Raw genomic sequence first — 19,952 nt, 5'->3', positions numbered from 1 at the left:
CAACGTAACAGTGTCATGTATGCACACGTCATGTAATAGTTTAAAGCTTTTAAAAAATTGTGATAAATTATACCTTGTCCAAACTAGAAACATTTTTTGTTTGTTTTTAAAAGTACACACTATGAATCATTAAATATTTTCGTGACTGTTTTAGTTCTTCGAAAAATATTAAGCAAAATAAGTATTACATCTAATATTGACTGAAAATAGATTAAAATAAAATAATACCAACAGTTCCGGCATAGTACAACAGACTAGACTATATGGTCAATTAGCTTTGAAAATTATATAAAATATAAAAAAAAATAACTTAAAGATAAATATTTGTTTTCGTATGTAACCCTCAATAAGAGAAAATTCATATAAAACGGATGAAATAGTATGATAAATATGTAAAATAAATACATTTAACGCAGTTTCAATGAAAAGCCGGCGAAAATTAAGCACACAAGTCAAATGACAGACAAATTTTGTTTTCTAAATTTCAGTGAGTCGTTGATGCTTTATTTTTTTAATTTTTTTAAAGAAAATACAGTTTTGTAAGAATTAAGCATTTGGAGAATATACTAAATTAAATATTTGGCGTTATTGTCAATGAGACAAGTGCAAATATCTTAATTTACAGTAAAATTAGAGGAAACAAACAAGAGGATAATGTATTAATGTTTTTGAAATGTATATTTCATGATGAGAAATATTTTAAACATAAGCCTTCAAAGCCATGTAATATTATACTATATTGTTCACAAAAGGTGCAGTTATATATTACAATATTATATGAGCTGCGTCGGATAGAAGTCAAGTGCACGTATGCATGTACATGTGTAAGACTTTGATTGAGTTTGGAACATTTGAATACCAAGTAAAAGATGAATTTCGGTCTGTTTTGTAGGGTTCTCATATCAACATTTTCAAACATTTACAGACTTTGCATAAAGATATTTTCAACTCGAAATAGGTTAATAGATGTATTGATATTTATTTGCTTAAGCTCATAGTATGATTGTTTACAGTAGATGTACGCGATATTGGTGTCTTTTGGTGATTTGTGTCGTTGGCTTGCAATATAGTTGACGTTCTTTCCGCATCTCCTTTTATTCGCAGCGGAGGAGGCATTAATTTTTACCCCTGTCCGTCTGTACGTACGTCCCACAATTGAACACTTATACACAATACTTATTACCACAAAACACAGATCAAGTCTGAATTTTGGTGGTGTCACTTTTACCGTTCTAGAGTTATGCCCCTTTACAATGGAAAAATTGCTGAATGTTTCGTTTCCGTTCCCTAACTTTAGTTTGCCTCAACCAAATGTTATGAAACTTATGCACAATGCTTATCTTTACTTCAATGCCCTAAAAAAAACAACGGAAACGCAACCTTTATTGTTTTTGGTTTTCGACATATTATCCTGGTCCGTATGTTAATTTTGTAAAACACAGATCAAGTTTTAATTTTAGTGGTGTCATTTATACCGTTCTAGGGTTATGCCCCTTTACAAATTGATAAATTTCTGAATTTTTCGTTTCCGTTCTCTAACTTTAGTTTGCCTCAACCAAATGTAATGAACTTATATACAATGCTTATTACCATAAAACACAGATGAAGTTTGAATTATGGTGGCGTCACTTTTACCGTTCTATAGAGTTATGTCCCTTTACAAATGGTTCTGTTCTCTAATTATAAAAAGAAGAAGGTCACCGTACGGCCTTTAACAATGAGCAAAGCCCATACCGCATAGTCAGCTATAATAGGCCCCGAAATGACAAATTTGAAACAATTCAAACGAGAAAACTAACGACCTAGTTTATGTACAAAAAAAATGAACGAAAAACAGAACCATTTGTAAAGGGAATATGTCACACATCAATGAACGAAAACAACTGAATTACAAGCTCCTGACTTGGGACACATGCATACAGAATGTGGCGGGTTTTAATTTTAGTTTGCCTCAACCAAATGTTATGAAACTTACGCACAATGCTAATAACCACAAAACGCTGATCAAGTTCGAATTTTGATGGCGTCACTTTTACCGTTCTATATTTATGCCCTTTACAAATAGAAGAATTGCTGAATTTTTTGTTTCCGTTCTCTAACTTAAGTTTGCCTCAAGCAAATGTTATGAAACTTATAAACAATGCTTATTACGACAATTAAAACTCAAATCAAGTACAAATTTGGGGAACGAATTTCCCTTTATAACGTTATATGCAAGCGGGGACATCATCTGTGTCCCATTGGCACATTTCCCATTTATTACCATTACGAAATATTGAATATATGAATATCAATTATAGTTGGGTTTTGTAAATTCCATGTTTTTAGATATAAAAGAGAAAGACGTACCTCTTTACCTTCCTTATTTGATATTAGTAGGCATCAATAAAATCACTCCAATCACCCGCTTATAGTGTGTCTTTTTTATTTAGTTTTGGAACCAAGATCTTATCAAATTATTTTTTTTTATGCAATAACTTGAACTATACGAATTTTTAATCACCAGGTGCGGATTTCGACAATTAATATCTCATTAGTGATGCTCGAGGCCAACATATTTGAAAATGCAAAATCGTATTAACAAGATGAAGAGCTTATAAACCAATTCTTTTTTAACTGTCGGCATATGAGGAAGTAGCGGAAGTATGTTTTATTACCTTAGTTTGTATTTATTTACCTCTGTTTTGGTTATAATATATTTAACTTGAAGCAATCCTTGTTAATTCATAACCAATCCGTACTTAAAATCTTTGAATTCGAAATAACCGAACTGATTCTATAACTAACCTTACATGTATCTTTGAACATCGTGCTATTATTCTGCCCGCTGCAAAATCTTTGTCAAACTTATTCTTTAACTTTACGTTCAGCTATAATGCGCTGTAATTTTCCTTTAGTCACAGACACAATACAGAAAATATGCAACAAAAACTCTGAACAAATATTGACAGTTCCGAATATGGCATGATAGTTTATATTGTAATACAGCAAAGCATAATTTATAAGATAAACAGTGGGAAGTTCACATTTAATAATATCTCATAAGATAGGAACAATTATTTGGTCTGCATTGTTTCAAATTCTAACATGACGTCCTTCAAACGCTTTGAGTACACACCCGTGGTAAAATATGAATATATTGCCAGTGCTGTTCCGATTGTACTCCCACGTCATATGCTTTTTTATGAACGAGATACCCGACGTCATAGAACAATGACGTTAGAATGTAAGCATTTTACGGGAAAATACACGCTTGTGAATCCGAAAATCATCACAAGGAAACATACACAAATGATGCTAAAATGTGGCAAAAGCCCTTTATTGTACATCATATAAGACATATAAATAAATTATCATTCAAATTCATCCAAAACTGTCTAAATACATTATTTTAAATAGTTTAAGCATGTCACTAATGCAGTTTGCTCCGTTCTTTTACGCTAGTTTATTAGTGCGTTTATTTATGGGAACGGCAAATATTTGCCTACACCTAGAGCGCTTCGATCCAAAAGAATTGCCGTATGTGTCCTATCAGAATCGAAATAATTCATGGGGGCTTGAATATATCTAGATTTTACCACGGGTTGTCCCTTTATGCCGATATTTTACCCCTCGCTATCGCTCAGGGGTAAAATATTTGTCATAAAGGGCCAACCCGTGGTAAAATCAGAATATATTCAAGCTCCCATGAATTATTTCTTAATTAGCTTATAGTCTATCCTTTGATGCATGGTATAACATAACCCTAAGATAGACGTATATGGGTTTTATTAATTGTTGAAGGCCGTTCGGTGACCTATAGTTGTTAATTTCTGTGTCTTTTGGTCTCTTGTGGAGATTTGTCTCATTGGCAATCATACAACATGTACAACATCTTCTTATTTTTATAGTATGGATTTGGAAAATATTTTTGATTCAAACCGTCAGTGCAAACACTGGTTGACCCTATTTCGGTGCAATAACGAAAAACATTTTGTTTATATAGATAAGGCCGTTATTTTTCTCGTTTGAATTGTTTTACATTGTCATATCGGGGCCTTTTATAGCTGACTATGCGGTATGGGCTTTGCTCATTGTTGAAGGCCGTACGGTGACCTATAGTTGTTAATGTCTGTGTCATTATGGTCTCTTGTGGACAGTTGTCTCATTGGCAATCATACCACATCTTCTTTTTTATAATGTATCTGTGTACTGTTATCGGCATTCAGAATACTACTTAAAATTTTGAAGAAAAAAAATGCCGTCCTTCAAACAATACTTGTTTGTGTATTTTTAAGTTAATGTCTCGCTAAAGTATTTTCAGTTTTGCTGAAAGTTTACAGGAGCGTGATTAAAAAAAAACATTATAAAGAGAAGTGCTTGAGTAAGTAAGAATTTCTGTGAAAACTTTAAGCTGTTATATATTTTCAATTTGATGTCTAAAGATCTCAAGAAATCATTAATTATAAACATATTCATTTCAGAGTTTCAAAAATTTCTATTAAAATTAAATTGATATCGTCAACAGAAGTACTATCCAAATCAAATCAAGTGCAATGTACATGTACGTAAACTACATAATTTAGTTTCAGTGTCCATTGAACTGTTTAATTTTTTATTAGTCGTGTCTCATTTGATCTTCCCTGATACAAATGTTTTTTTATTTTTTTTTTTTCATTTGCCAAAAAAAAAGTACGGTTCTCAAAATAAAAACAAAATTAAAAAGATTGCAGTGTGATTTACAATTCGGTATTGCTGCTCATTTGCTTGATATTGTTATATTGGGAGTGTTCATCAACTCCAGTCTCGTTTGGTTAATGTAGTCATCTTATTTATACAGTATGGTAGCTAAAACATTTAAACTAAAAAAAAACATAGCCTTTTTTTGGCTCTGTCACACAATCATTCAAAACAAGACAATAACAAAAAGACATAAACAAATCCAGTAACGTCTGCATATAGAGTATATATATTTTTTTTTCTAGGGCTACATTGTACATGTAGTGTTTCTTAGCATTATTTCCATAATTGTGTGTTGTTCCTTACAATGAAGCTATCGAACTAAGGGATATTTCGTTTTCTCGTTTCAATTGTTTTACATTTAATGTCATTTCGGGGTCTTTTATAGCTTACTATGCGGTATGGGGTTTTTCTCATTGTTGCAGGTCGCACGGTGACCTATAGTTGTAAGCTTCTACGTCATTCGGTCTCTAGTAGAGAGTTATTGGCATTCATACAATGTACCATATCTTCTTATTTTTAAATATGACTAACATGAACCAACAACGGCCACTGTCATAAAGCCTTCTGAATTTCGACAGGCACATATTGGTTTGTTTTGCTCTTTGTTGAATGCCGCACGGTGAACTATAATTTTCCTATGTTCTTCTTATGTCAGCGATCACCCTGCTGATATCTGCCCTGTGCAGATTTATAATTGTGTGTGTTTTAGTTGTACGAAATATGGTATAGATAGGTAAAGGGAAGGGAGATGTGTGCATGTAGAACTGGTTTAACCCCACCACATGTTGTGCCTGTACCTAATCAAGCTACCAGGACAATACGCGTTGTTAGTTATTTGGATTTGGTTACGTGTCTGAGTCGAAAATTGGTGGTTGAAGTGTTATGCTGTACTGTGCAGTATTTTTGAAGATTCCTAACATCCTTGTTATAAATTTACAGATCTAACATTGTTGGGTTGATGTTTAGACGAGTTGTATATAATTTAGCTGATCTGTAACAATAACATCTTCATGCCTTATATATCATGTACTGTAGTACGCCGCTAGATTAAAACTGACGAGGAAAGGTAACACACGGCCAGCGAAAGCTCTTTATTTTGAGAGCCCAGCTGGTCGTGTAGTCTAGCGGGACGGCTGCACTGCAGGCGATTTGGTGTCACGATATCACAGTAGCATGGGTTCGAATCCCGGCGAGGGAAGAACCAAAAATTTGCGAAAGCAAATTTACAGATCTAACATTGTTGGGTTGATGTTTAGACGAATTGTATATATATATATATATTATATATATATATAATATATATATATTTGTATCATGTCTATGTTGATCTCATCTATCATATTGAAATTTAAATAATTGATATAATTGATGTAAACCCGCTGCATATACCATGTATACTTTGACCATGTTGACCTACGCAAACAATTCGACATTGAAAAATCGGTTGATAACAAAGCTTTGCAACAAGAGATTTATATTTTTTCCGACAACATTCAAACGGGACATACAAACAGAGTATCCATTTCCGGAGCTAATGATTCCTATCAGGATTTATTCGACGGATGTTTACTACTTACACAAAACCAAGGGATCTTCTGGTATAAAACGTAACAAAATCACAAACACACTGCACTGTAAATTTAACGTCTCTTTTCCGAACGGACGTTGACCACTCCGTATGCATACATCCTGCACAGACAAGCGGACCTCACCCTTTTGATCATGAGTTTTGCTATCGTACTGGAGATGTAAAGATGACCATATTTCAAAACTCGATTGTTGTCTCGTTTGTAATCGCACATCTTCTTATTATGGTGTAAATTTAAAAAGAGTTATCTTTCTTTTAGCACACAAACGGATAATGTTGCTCAATTAAAATTATTATAAATGTCCTGCTGATTAAAAATAGGAAGCTGTTACGATTTTTTCTAATTGGCGTAAGGGAGCTACCATTTGATTTTTATGGGGGGGGGGGGGGGGGGGGGGGGGCTAGGATGAAATTTGAAAAAAATAGGCAGGACAGGAGTTTTGAGTAAAAAAAAAAGGCAGGATGAGACAATTGCCAAAAAAAAAGTCAGGACGACAATTTAGGTAAAAAAAAGTCAGGATAAACTAAAAAAAAAAAAGCAGGACCAAACAGAGTGAAAAATAAAAAGGCAGGACAGAGATTACAGCTAAAAAAAATGCAGGACAAAATTTTTCATCCTAGCCCCCTTGTCAAAAAATCTATGAATCATTTTTCACATTCACATACAAGGCCTTCAACTCATTTAAACACCATCTAAATAAACTAACCCAAATTCGCCTTTATTTACCCTTTATAAAAATAAGGAGTTGTGGTAAGATTGCCAATGAGCTAACTATCAACCAAAGTTCAAATGAAGTGGATGTTAATTATTATAGGCAACCGTACGGCCTTCAATAATGTGAAAACCCCATACATAGTCGGCTAGAAAAGGCCACAACATGAAAAATATGAAACAATTTATTGAGAAAACTAACAACCTTATTTATAACAACACAATTTACGAAAATCAAATATATAAGACATGAAACAACGAAAACTACCGGAATAGACTCCTGACTAGGGACATGCACATACATATTTTGGCGGGGTCAAACTTGTTTGCTGGCACCAAACCATCACCATAACCTGGGACAATGGTGTAACAGTATGTTTCACAACATGCATGTAAGAACAAACAAAAACATATAACAAAGACACAGAGCGGACATGGCAAGGTATTTATACATCCCTAAAAACAAAAACGACACAAAGTACAGATCTGAGAGTACTCACAGCTACTGACAGCTAGTTCATAGCCAATAACAACTAATAAATAAATTTGATGTATTAACTGTCTTCTGATTGGTTAAAATATTACTTTTATTTTCAATGTTGTCATTTTTTTTATGGCGACACACCCAAACTGACGTTATGTTTTCATACGCAAACATATGTGTACGTTGTTATTGTTAATATGAATAATATAAAAAGTTCTGTGAGCCTTATTTCTTATAGAAATTTATCTATAATAAATGGCAATAATCTTTTTTTAATTTATTGAACCATAAAATTAATATTTGACTCTTCACATTTTACATAATCCGCTTCGCGGATTATTCAATGTGAAGAGTCACACATTAATTTTATGGTTCAATAAATTCAAAATAAATAATAGCCATTAATTAAATACAAAAACTATGTACCTAAGACTAAAATATCAATCAGTACACATCCAACAGCCATGGATTTAGTGTAAATATACGTCATTAACAGTCGGAGAACAACATGACCTGGTACAATGCCAATATAAGGAGTATCGACAGATTGTAGAACCGTGAATGTGCATATGTGTATAACAATAACATTTAGTATGGTTTTAGTTTGCTGATAATAAAATGAATATTTATAACACTAAAACCAATATTCAAAGATCTAATAATAGTATTACCGTTGAATTGGTAACATTTTAGAATAAGTTTATTTAAAGGTTTGATAAGTTTACCAGGAACAGCCAAACTTCCAAACCAAATCTTTGTATTTATGGAAGAATTACGTAAGGTTTTAAGTTTTATGTGGTAGTGAAATCCCTGACTTAATAACTTACCAGTAAAACATAGCCTTTGTGTACGTCGGTTAGTGCACGGTAGTTCAACTTGTAAGCTAACCACAAGACGTATCCTTTTCGTGTCGTTACTGAGTTAAATGCTATAGATCAACTTGGTTAAAGAACATCGTTTACAAAAGAAAGTGTTAGAAACTATTAGGTTAATAGTTATATTAATATATGTTTTGAATTGTTTATAAGCCATTGTATTAGTGTTAATGCTTCTATTGTAAACCTATAGTTTCAACATATTGTTGTATACTTCTTATTCACCGGATATGACGTATCAACCTTAATTCACTGTGGTTTTTCTCCGACATTTTTTTTGCTCACCTAACCTGAAGGTCAATTGTGAACTGTTGCAATCACTTGGCGTCCGTATGTCCGTCGCCGTCCGTTAACTTTAACAAAGATCAACTCCTCTGCAACTGATGGGCCAAATTTAACTAAACTTGGCCACAATCATCATAATCTAGTTTTAAAAAAACGTGTTCGATGACACTGTCTGCCGACAAACATGACCGCCATGGTTAAAATTGAACATAGAGATAAAATACAACTTTTCTCTTTTAGCTTGAAAACCGCTATAGATAAACAAAATCTGACAGCGACAAAAAAGTTCAAAATGATGAGATCTACAAAAAGTCTATCAACATCTGATTAGCAAGACAAGATCTACAAATAAGTCAATATGATCGGAATCGTCAGTCGACACAATATTGAAATTATTGCCCTTAAATGACAATTTTCCCAATCTTTTGCAGTTTTGCCTTTTATCTTGAAAACTACAAAAGATAAATAGAAACTTTAAATCGCCAAAATGATCAGCAAGACAAGATCTACAAATAGGTCAAACATGATCGAAATCGTCAGTCGACACAATTTTGAAGTTATTGCCCTTCATAGACGGTTTTTCCCAAATTTTTTTTTATTGCCTCTAATCTTGAAAACTACAAAAGATAGATAGAAACTTTGAATAGCTAAAATGATCAGCAAGACAAGATCTTCAAATAAGTGAAACATAAACGAAATCGTCAGTCGACACCTTATAGAAGATATTTCCGTTATTTACGATTTTTCCTATTTTTTAAATTGTTGTCTAATATCTTGAAAACTATATAGATAGAAACTTTGAATAACCAAAACGATCAGCAAAGCAGGATCTACAAATAAATCGGCATGATCGATTTCGTTAGTCGATCGACACTTTATTGACCTCAAATGACGATTTTTCCCAATTTTTTGCATGTTTGCCTTTTATCTTGAAAACTATAACAAAAAGACAGAAACCTTAAATAGCAAAAATGATCAACAAGACACGATCTACAAAAAAGGATAATCGCCGAAATCTTATGTCAACTCGTTATTGGGGTTATTGCCCTTTAATGATCATCTATCCCATTTATTTTGCCTATCACCTTAAAAACCGATAAACAGATAAAAAGAAAGTTTAACTTTTAACAGGGAAATTATTCAGGTTGAAACTTAAAAATAGTTCAATATCAAAAATGAAAAATAGGGCGGGTATGAAAAAAAAAATGTCGGACAACACTGTGATCTAGACATAATTTCCATTCTCAGACTGGTGAATACTTTGGGAATAGTAGTCAGAACTCCGAAAACGTGTTAATTTCTAAGATATTAAGTTGGCTTACACCGCAAAAGAGACAAGAGGTCATTTGATCAATTCAGCTAAAACCTAAAATCAACAGGTAACTACTATATACAATGGTTCTCAAAACCATTTTTGGCCATTGAAGGGACCATAGATCTTTAAATTTGTAACAACGTATTTTCAAGAAGGGATTTGAATGACCTGAGAGTTCAACAAATAGACAAATTACTTTACTACCAGTGATTGTTTTTCAAAACTATACATATTTACCAGACTCAACAAATAATAAAAGATTTATGAAATTCACACAAAACTATAATTATTCAGCTGTTTGATATCAGACTTAATGCCCTGTGCTGTATGTATACTGTATCATATTGTAAATTAATGGATTCTGTGGTTTTAAATTTGCATTTTTGTCACTTGCATTAAGTTTCAATCAGTTAAATTACACCTGTTCATCTTTTTTGTGGTAAAGGATTTTATTTTTACCTTTTATCCTACTCTTTTCCTTGACATTTGTTAATTTGTAATTTATAAAATTATAAGTGTCATTGACCTTAACAGCGATTTATATCTTAGTGGAGTGACAGATCAAGAAAAAGGTGCTTATTTTAATAGACCGGCATACCTGCAGGCTAAAAACGATTTGCAAAGCCAATACATTAAGGTAACTTTTGCCCGGTCGTAGACATTGCATGCGGTGCAGTTTTTTTGTCGAGCCTGCAACTTTTGTTGCAGAAAGCTCGACATAGGGATAGTGATCCGGCGGCGGCTACGGCGGCGTTAGCTAACTTCTTAAAAGGTTTATATTTTAGAAGGTGAAAGACCTGGATGCTTCATACTTTGTATATATATGCCACGTGTTACGAAGTTTCCGTCAGTCACGTGTCCAATGTGTTTGACCTCATATTCATGGTTCAGTGACCACTTGAAAAAAAGTTCAGAATTTTTGTAATGTTGAATTCTCTCTTATTATAAGTAATAGGATAACTATATTTGGTATGTGTGTACCTTGCAAGGTCCTCATGTCCGTCAGACAGTTTTCACTTGACCTCGACCTCATTTCATGGATCAGTGAACAAGGTTAAGTTTTGGTGGTCAAGTCCATATCTCAGATACTATAAGCAATAGGGCTAGTATATTTGGTGTATGGAAGGACTGGAAGGTGTACATGTCCAACTGGCAGGTGTCATCTGACCTTGACCTCATTTTCATGGTTCAATGGTTATAGTTAAGTTTTTGTGTTTTGGTCTGTTTTTCTCATACTTTATGCAATAGGTCTACTATATTTGTTGTATGGAATGATTGTAAGGTGTGCATGTCTAGCGGGCAGATGTCATCTGACCTTGACCTCATTTTCATGGTTCAGTGGTCAAAGTTAAGTTTTTAAGTTTTGGTCTTTTTATCTAATATTATATGCCAAAGGTCAGCTATATTTGTTGTATGGAAGCTTTGTTAGCTGTACATGTCTGCCTGGCATGGTTCATCTGACCTTGACCTCATTTTCATGGTTCATTGGTCTTCGTAATTAATTAATTGGAAGATTAAGTCCATGTTATATCAATTTTCATTGGTTAAAAAAAAAAATCCGCGATCGCAAAAATAAATATGCGGTTGCGTAAATGTAAAGATATTTTTGCGATCGCATAAATGGATTTATGCCATCGCATAATTATATTTATGCAATCGCATAATTATATTTATGCAATCGCATAAATAATAATGCAATTCCATAATTTTTTATGCCATCGCATAAATACAATTATGGCATCGCATAAAATTTCCATTGTGACACTATTCCTGCGCCATACGAATCGGTCTAAATTTTTGTTTAACCTTTTCACCTTATGATATAATTTCTGTCTTTCAGAAGTGATAAAAAAAGACATTATTACTGTAACTTTCTCTTAGAATCTGGGAACTGACAATTATCGAATACTACATTTTGTCAAGATATATTTTGTTTTTTAGCCAAATATGTAGAACTTTTTTTTAATATATCCGAAATATTTTGGAATTTCTTATATTCTGTGCCTGTCCTAATTTTCGAAGCGAAGCAAGTTATTCAGTGGATTTCGTTGGTTACTGTTTGTTATATCTGTTTTTATGTTTATTTGTTCTAAAGCAGACAGATAGTTTTTTGTTTGACTTGAATCATTTTTGGTCTGTTACTTTTACAGCTGTATAGGATGTAGGATTTACTCATTGTTGAAAGCTGTATTGTGTGGTGGTGTACAATGGCTGGACTTGATATCCTTTGGATTCTTGATAGTTATTTCATTGGCAATCATGCCACATTCTCCTTATTTCATATTATGATAAAACAAGTTGAACACAACATAATTATAATTCATTGCTTCACATCCCAGGAATAAAATGTGTTTCTGTATGTAATGTACACCACCAATTTAGTATTTTTTCAGGAAAGATTACAAACTCATTTTATCTTATAATTTCCCCGTTTCAAGATGTTTTGTAAACATGGTAAATGTAAAATATGTTCTCCTCAGACAATGCATATGCAAATGTTTTATTATATTAAAAAAAGCAAAATAAAAACGTCATTCGAAACAGAATTTCCATTCTAATGTTTTGGTTAATTTTATCCTATTGGTGGTGGAGCCTTTGTAGTTATCGTTCCTTGCGACACCTGCTGTTCTGTGATTGGTTGAGGCGTTTTGATACCATGAGGTGTAGGTGGCGCTCTTGTGGTGAAAGGAGGAGGGGAATTTGTCGTCTGTAGTACAGTTGTATGTGGTACCGGGGGTGTTGCAAAACTATTAAGAAGTAGCCGTTTTCTAATAATCGAACCATGTATTTTGTGTTCGCAGTTCACTCCAATATATGACTGTTTGCAATCACAATGATAACTTCCGGGTGTATTCACGCATGCTCCTCTCTCACCGCAAGGACTTGGGTTAACTGAAATGTAGATATTAAGTAAATAAACATAAGAGCAATCTTCAAGGTTGATAACAAAATACGCGTGAGTCTACCAACATATATTATTTTAAACATAAATGACAAAGATCATACTTTGGTATGCATAACCTAATCGGAACTCATATTACAATAGCCGATGCTTGAACTAAGTGTCATATAAAAGGGTATGTGAAAGTTTAGTTGAATTAATTCACGCCGTTTTCAGTTGTTGATTAACAAAGTATGACGTGGCCAAATATGAAACAAGGCGACAGAATGTTCCTATGTGAAAGTACAGCGACACAATTACAACAAGTAAAAGAAATGAATCCTTTGAATAGATAAACTTATTCAGACACGATTCACACATGTACATATACATGTACGTGCTGCCTCATTACGGTATATTGCATAACAACAACATTCGTGCAGACATTAAAAGCAGTCGTTATGTTTATCCAGTACGACCACTTTTGAAATACAACATACATTGTGTATCACTCTCTCAGTGTAAAGTATTTATAACTCGTGAAAAATAATTTTTGTTCTATATCGATGGTCTTTCTTCTATAGACATGTATAACCGTGAACACATGTACAGTGGTGTTGCATGATATACTATTGATAGATGTTTAATGTGTTTACTGAAATCATAATTTAATGTTTACACATACCTCTACTACATTCGTCAACATCAATAGAACAGTCGCTTCCGGTCCACCCATGATGACAGATACAGACATTTAAAACACTTACTCCATTGTTACATTGTTTTTCTCCAATTACTGCAAGTCCTGGTCGAAAACAAAATAGATAAAAAATGCATGTTAGTGTTGTATATAGATAAATCTATATAAATTCCCGATCGGAGGACATGTCGTATTCGGATACAAAAGACGTGAAAACCCAATTGCAAGGAGAGGCCCAGAAATTGGCAAGGAGGCATGTCAGTAACTGCTAGTAGTGCTTTGTTCTTTAATGTAACATTGTCATTTTGCTTAGTTTTTTTGTGGGTACCTATTCTGATATCGGACTCGGACTTCTTTTAAACTGAGTTTTACTGTGCGTTTTGCTATCTGTTTCATTATTCTACATTGGCTAGAGGTATATATAGGGTAGGGTTGAGATCTCACAAAACATGTTTTACCATGTTCCAAGTAAGGAGCCTGCATGTTGCCTTTGTTAGTTTTGTTAGTTTTGTTTTATTTTAGTTCATTTATATGTTTTGGAGTTAAGTCTGGCGTCCTTTTTCACTGAACCAGTACACAACTTTATTTAGGGGCCAGCTGAGGACCACCTCCGGGTGCGGGATTTTCTCGTTGCGTTGAAGACCAATTGGTTATCTTCGGCTGTTATCTGCTCGTTGGTCGGGTTGTTCTCTCTTTTATATGTTGCCCATTTCCATTTTCAATTTTATTGCTTATTTACAGTAAGGATAACTTCTTTCTACTCTTAAAGTGTTATATCTAGAACAGCTTCCTAAATCATTTAGAACAGTTTCTGGTAGCTGTGTGTTACCATAATAAATAAGAAGATGTGGTATGAGTGACAATGAGACAACTCTCCATCCGTGTCACAATGTATAAAAAATTAACAATTATAGGATAACTAGTTTTGGACAGTTTCAAAGTTTTGAACCATTTTACATAAGGACAGTACTAGGGTCCAACTCATCTAGGAAATTGCATTGATATGACAGCTTTGATGAACAGGACATTGTTGGGGTTCCATATATTGGGACCCTTTATAGCTTGCTGTTCGGTGTTTGCCAAGGCTCCGTGTTGACGACCGTACTTTGACCTATAATGGTTTATTTTTACAAATTGTGATTTTTGAAAGAGTTGTCTCATTGGCACTCATACCACATCTTTCTATATCTAATGAATGAATAAAAAGAATGTCCACGTACTTTGGTACGAGAATTCATTGTGTAAGTGTATTATCCGATGTATTGGTGACTACAAGTTCTTAAGGTGGTTCCTAACACTACAGGGAGATAACTCTGTAAAGTCAGCTAAACGTTTTAATTACGTTGTGTTGTAAAAGAACTATTAAGCTTCTCAATGATCAAAATTGGTGTTTGTCAAATTGCTATATAACCAGTGTATTTTTTCTGACAAAACGGTTGGTTCAAAAATTTTTAATTTTTTATATTTTTATTAAAGTCTCAAAGTAAATAATTTGACAAAATTTTATGAAAATTAAACGAGCCAAATTAATTTTAGTGAAAGTGTTGGGTACCACTTTAAACAATACATCTAAAATATTGATGTTTCCATTTGAAAACATACAAATGGAAAATGGCTTTAAAGAATCGCTAATCTAAACCGATAACCTTAAAGTGGTACCCAACACTTTCACTAAAATTAATTTGGCTCGTTTAATTTTCATAAAATTTTGTCAAAGTATTTACTTTAACCCTTTAACAAAACTATAAAAATTTCAAAAATTTTGAACCAACCGTTTTGTCAGAAAAATTACACTGGTTATATAGCAGTTTGACAAACACCAATTTTGATCATTGAGAAGCTTTATATTCCTTTTACAACACAACGTCATTAAAACGTTTAGCTAACTTTACAGAGTTATCTCCCTGTAGTGTTAGGTACCACCTTAAGTACGTGCGTATTAAAATATAAGCACTACATTCACAACCTCTTCCTTTTACAGAACAATCTCTTATTTAGGAACCTAAAATATGACGTATTGTTTCTTATGAAGAACATGATTTAAATACTAGTATTCCTCGAAAGAAATAGCACCAAAATTTCTATTCAAAATAAAAACTTTATGGACATTGAAAATACACTGAAACAATTTGTAAAAGTACCTGAACATTTCGCAACAAAAATAAAAGATCCGACCATTAATAGAAGTCTATCCATGTCTATAAATCTGAGTTATTATGACGCCAATAGTTATCTTATCTCGTTAGGGGATTGTACGGACTGTAGTTCCAGGTCATTTACGTAATAATAATCATATTCAATTGGAATTTGGTGAATATGACGTGTTCGATGTACTTCTGCATTTTATTCAAAATGTTAATACAATGATAGATGTTTTAAATGGTTGATTGAGGGGTGCTTGCTTATTTTTTTGACGTCCAGTAACAAACATTTCATAATTATTAGACAAGAATAATCTTCATGTATATCAAACGGATGTTACGAATTGAGCATAGAGAAGGATGAGGCTGCTTCTTTCCCTTATACCATACGGTAGTCTGTTAAAACCAACCAAGAAGGACAGGGATCCAGTCTAAGAGAAAGGATACTTCCCAGAGAAAAACAACCAGTTTCATATCTCAAATATTACACAATGTTTTGAATAATTAATTGATGATTGAAAAACTTGAACCTTCCGTTAAAATATCATAAGATTACATGAAAGTTTCAAATGTTGATGTCTGAAAAAAAAAATAAACACCGACTGAACCTTAATGTGAACGCTGCCGACGCATACAACGGAATCTATAGCTAGGATCGCTATGTCTCGCTTTCACGAAATAAAATTTCGCAGGCTCGACAAAATCCACAACTGTCCTCTATGGGGTAATGCTTAGTCATACCAGTACATATCAAATGTATCCTCCTCAGAAGAGGCTTAAACCAATATGAAATATTCGGTTTGCACAAGATTCACTTATAATTCTATATGTAACGTTTTAACATGCTCTTAATTACTATACTATATATAAAAATATTAATTTTCGCGAACCATTTAGGTCACGGAAATTCCAAAATATGGCATCAGTAAGAAGAGTTGTACAAATAGTGTGAATACACAGAACCCCCATCCAATTCATCTTTAGCTAAAAGTATTCATTATTTTCTATTTTATATGTACTAACAATATTCCATTTTTCTATAGTTTCGATTAAAATGTGCCAAAATCTGAGTTTAAATAGGTCGAATGCCCCAAACAAACATTCCCTGATTGGTTGAAGTACTGTGGCGTCGATGTAAAGCATAGCAAGCCTCGATGTATAGCACACGCTTCACAGGAATAAGGAGAGTTTTACAAATAATGTGAATACACAGACCCTCAATCCAATTTATTTATTGCTGAAAATAATCAAGTGTTCATCATTTTCTGTTTTGATTCTGCTAACAACATTCAATTTTTCTATAATTCCTATTTAAATATGTGAATAGATGGCCTCAATGATGTAAACGCAATGCAAAAAAAATCAGTTAATATGTTAACATCTTGAACTTCGACCCTGGCTTCAAAGGGGTTAATAAACCGATTCACAAATAGAGATCTCCTTGCGCTCAAATGTAATCCTTAATAAATAAATTTGGTGTATTTACTGTCTTCTGATTGGTTAAAAGAATTAGCTTTATTTTCAATGTTATCAATTTTTATGAAGACACGCCCACTCTAACGTTGTGTATTCATACGCAAACATCTGTGTACGTTGTTATTCGTATTAATATATATCTTTGAGCCTAGTTTTTGACACGGCTGGTAATCTACACACGCAGAACATTTGGTTCTGCAATGAAAACCGTGAGAGGATTTTCCGGTTGTGCTTGAGTGGAGCAATTGTCACCGCTTCGAAAGGTATATACATTACTAAATCGCAATTTTCTTATTCGACTGATCAAAATATTGAAAATCGGAGAATGCTATGCTGTGGTGAATACTTTAACGAAGAGATACATGTATCATTTACTGTTGTACGTGGAGTTAAACTCCTACAAAATCAGTACGAGAATTTCCCTAAAAAAGAGTCATTTCGATTTTGAAATGGTTCTATTAGTTTAAACATATTTTATTTGCTGAATTAAAGCAAAATGGATTAGACACAAGTAAATCATACTTATGAAGTCTTCTCCATGGTTCTATTAACAGACATACAAGTTCAAATTTACTTTTTATTCGGTCAATGGGTATGAATGTCGTTTTGGGCGGTGTGGACGCTGTCCGGTGTTGATAGACATCTTAATAAATCTAAAAATCTCATATTTTCATTTTGTCATGCGTGAGGGGATCGGTTCTGATTGAGGACATCGTGAATGCGTGAGGGGCCGACTTGAAATCATATCTTTATATACAAGCTATCAGTCGTTGAAAGTTGCCTTAATATGGTTAGATTGTTCATGAAAAAACAAATTTGTGTGCATAAATACACATTATGAAATAGAATTTTGAAATGACAATACATGACCGTGTTTTCTTTTTATGAATAAAAGTTTGGCCAATAAATTTCAAATGTGTGTCCGAATTCGTGGATTTGGGCAAATAATCGGTATAGTTTACTACCACAATTTGATATTAATTGATATTGTAATTGTCATTGTTATTGATAAATGTTATATCAGTATTGAAATTTTCTCCTGAATTCTCTCTATCCTATTTTTGGGATATTGTTTAAGAAATTCATATATTACGTCACTTTGTGCGTTTATGGTTTTGGCTAACTCGGCTGTGAATTTTTATGTGCTGGTTTAGGTAATTTGATGTATCCGTTTTTTTTTTTTTGTGTAGTTAGTCACCACTTCGATTTTATCATGTATATCTATTATATAGTCATTTTATAAAACATCACTGGTTGCAAAATTATGAATTATTCTAAATAACAAGGATGTTCTTATTCTAGGCAGAAACCCTAGCCGTATTAGACACAACTTTGGAACTTTTGGTCCTCAATGTACTTGTCTTGGCTTTCGAACTTTTTTCATCTGAGCGTCACTGGTAGGCCTTGTGTTGACGAAAGACGCGTCTGACGTATAAGTGTTTTTCAAACCTGGTACCTTTTGTTAGTTATAATTGGAGTGTTTCTCTGTCCTATATGTTCTATCATTTATTTGTATTGTAGTCCTGTCATGTAATGTTGTCTTTGACTGATATATTTACCATTGACGTAGAAGCGGGAGGTTTTGCATGCCACAAAAACGGGTTCATCCCACCGTTTTTTCTTAAAATGTCCTGTGCCAAGTCCGGAAAATGGACATTGTTAAATTGTAATTCGTTTCTATGTATGTTAAAATTCAATTTTGTGTTGCGGTTGTGTCGTAGTTTTCCTCTTATATTTGATGTGTTCCCTCAGTTTTAGTTTGTAGTCCGAATTTGTTTTTTCTCAATCAATTTATGAATTTCGACAACGGTTTACTACTGTTGCCTTTATTGGAGACATATTTGCAATTTATTGGTAAGACAGAAAACTTCGTGATGTATTGTATAAATCAAAATATTCAACTAAATTTGTGTTTTCGCGATCCATTTTCTTTTAAATACGCAATACAAGTGGAGTTAACTCTTTTCGTAAAAAATATATACTGGGCTGATATGAAATTTTTCAACTTTTATCTTTTATTTTTAGAAACAAATCGTTGACAAAATTTTTCCTTTTATTGTTCGTAAAACCAGAGACATATCTCTGGTAAAACCTATCTTCCCACAATGTATTTCAAAATTCTATCTCATTAATTTTGTTTATGCACACAAATGTGTTTTTTCATGAACAATCTGACCACATTTAGGTAACTTTCAAATACTCATAGTTTGGATATAATATTATGATTTCACGTCCCCTCACGCATTCACGATGTCCTCAATCAGAACCGATCCCCTCACGCATGTCATAATTAAAATGTGAGGTTTTTAGATTTATTAAGATGTTGATCAACACCGGACAGCGTACACGCCGCCCAAAACGACATTCATACCCATTGACCGAATAAAAATTAATTTTGAACTTGAGGGTCTGTAATTAGAACCATTTTAAAATTTAAACGTCACTTTTTAAGGCAAATTCTCGTGCGGCAACTGATTTTGTAGGAGTTCAACTCCACGTACAAAGGTAAATGATACATTTATCTTTTTGTTCAAGTATTCACCACAGCATAGCATTCTCCGATTTTCAATATTTTGATCAGTCGAATAAGAAAATTGCGATTTAGAAATGTATATACCTTTCGAAGCGGTGACAATTGCTCCACTCAAACACAACCGGAAAATCCTCTCACGGTTTTCATTGCAGAACCAAATGTTCTGCGTGTGTAGATTACCAGCCGTGTTTGATAGAAATTTATTTATAATGAATGGCAATAATTTATTTTGAATTTATT

At 33.3% G+C, this 19,952-nt stretch overlaps 1 long non-coding RNA gene across 1 annotated transcript; it reads right to left on the bottom strand.

The window, feature by feature from the left end:
- Positions 1 to 12,460: 12,460 nt before the first annotated feature.
- LOC143075458 (uncharacterized) lies at positions 12,461 to 15,835 on the bottom strand. The gene is made up of 3 exons (XR_012978320.1): positions 15,704 to 15,835; positions 13,548 to 13,667; positions 12,461 to 12,873 (listed from the first exon to the last, which is right to left on the bottom strand). It is a non-coding gene; the product is annotated as an uncharacterized LOC143075458 (long non-coding RNA).
- Positions 15,836 to 19,952: the final 4,117 nt, after the last annotated feature.

This window comes from Mytilus galloprovincialis, chromosome 5 (assembly GCF_965363235.1).
Source record: "Mytilus galloprovincialis chromosome 5, xbMytGall1.hap1.1, whole genome shotgun sequence".
In the NCBI taxonomy this organism is placed as follows: Eukaryota; Metazoa; Mollusca; class Bivalvia; order Mytilida; family Mytilidae; genus Mytilus; species Mytilus galloprovincialis.
Note: the sequence above shows the minus strand (reverse complement) of the source record. Positions and strands in the feature narration are given on the sequence as shown.